Raw genomic sequence first — 1,949 nt, 5'->3', positions numbered from 1 at the left:
AGCATCCGCTGACCCCTCTCTGTCAGTTTACGTGGCCTACCACTTGGTGGCTGAGTTGCTGTTGTTCCCAAACTCTTCCATTTTCTTATAATAAAGCCGACAGTTGACTTTGGAATATTTAGGAGCGAGGACATTTCACGACTGGATTTGTTGCACAGGTGGCATCCTATGACAGTTCCACACTGGAAATCACTGAGCTACTGAGAGTGGCCCATTCTTTCACAAATGTTTGTAGGTACAGTCTTCATGCCTAAGTGCTTATTTTAAACACCTGTGGTGATTAGAACACCTGACTGTGATCATTTGGATGGGTGGCCAAATACTTTTGGCAATATAGTGTATATTAGCAGTGGAGCTGTTTTTTTAACCAGATTTCATAATGGCCTTACAAAGCCTGCTAGCAGGCATACAATAACACACCCCATAGGAGACTCTATGCATTGACTTGATACAGTACAACTTGTCTATAAATAAACCGGCACACTATTACGTCTTCACCATAATACTAAAGTCTTCCTCTAGTAAATATACATGTTGCAGAAGAGCCGTGAGAGCTGCCAGCGAGATTTACATATTTAGTGTATAGGATGTCACAGTGCATGATGTCAGTGAAGAGTGAAAGAGTGCATTATACCATCTGTGTGCACCCACATTTATGCAAGCACAGAGCGTGCCAGTCTGCCACTGGGCTTCACCAAACCACCGAAAGTGTTTCACTGTGAAAGTTACAGTACACACGGGCATGTTTGAGGGGTTGTTATCCCCCTCGTGTTCTCCTCCTCAAAGCGCTCGCTGAAATAATGAGAAAAGTCAAATAATTGGATGAGTCAGTGTTACTACACACTTGTTACGTTCGCTCTTTGTCGGCCATTTAATGACGACGACACGCAAAGTGAGTCACTCAGCTGGCGTGGGAAGAGAGAGGCTGTAAACGCGTGCGTTTGTTGCCATGTATCCCGCGAGCGTGACGTTTAGTTTTTCTACATTACAGCACATTCTCTCCGGAAACAACACTCAGCGGAATAAAGTCTTCCCAGGTCAAGAGGTACCACAAGGTAAGACGCACTCACGTTGCATCAACAGCACCCCTTCAATGTCCAATTGTGTTCACAGAAGGTGATTAATGATGAATGAGGAGTCTTGTTGATCTAAAAATAAAAACATGTCGTCATGGGTCATGCGTGATACACACCTTCAGTATCCCCAGACAGTTTTATTGCTCAGAATAAAATGTGTTTTAATTCCATGCAACCCGCGGCTCTAGAGTCACAAGCAGCTCTTTAGCGCCGCCATAGTGGCTCCATGGAGCTTTTTCAAAAATGTATAAAAATGGAATAAAGACACACACACACACACACACACACACACACACACACACACACACACAAGTGAATGCAAATCATACTTGGTCAACAGCCATGCAGGTCACACTGAGGGTGCCTGTATAAACAACTTTAACACTGTTACAAATACTGTGAACCCACAACAAACAAGAATGACAAACACATTTCGGGAGAACATCCGCACTGTGACACAACATAAACACAACAGAACAAATACCCAGAACCCCTTGCAGCACTAACTCTTCCGGGACGCTACAATAACATCTACGGCTTTTGGAGCTCAGTGCAAAACTGCACACACAACAAGAAGGAGACGAAGCAGAAGAACGAAGAAGAGACATGGCGACGACGAGTAAGAAGAAGAAATACGCTTGCAAGTTCCAAAATGATTGGAAAAAAATAATTTCATTTCATCCAGGACAGCTCGAAGGGGAAGGGGTAGGCTGCCTGCACCTCAACCCCCCCACACCCCCCCCCCCCCCCCCCCCAACCCCGCAACCACGGCAATGATGACCTCCCGTTGAACGTGACATGTACGCGTCCTGTGATTGGATACTCACTGGGACCGTTAGCGGATGAATTTGAAAACACACACAGTTGATAGAC

This window comes from Entelurus aequoreus, linkage group LG02, assembly GCF_033978785.1.
Source record: "Entelurus aequoreus isolate RoL-2023_Sb linkage group LG02, RoL_Eaeq_v1.1, whole genome shotgun sequence".
Lineage (NCBI taxonomy): Eukaryota > Metazoa > Chordata > Actinopteri > Syngnathiformes > Syngnathidae > Entelurus > Entelurus aequoreus.
Note: the sequence above shows the minus strand (reverse complement) of the source record.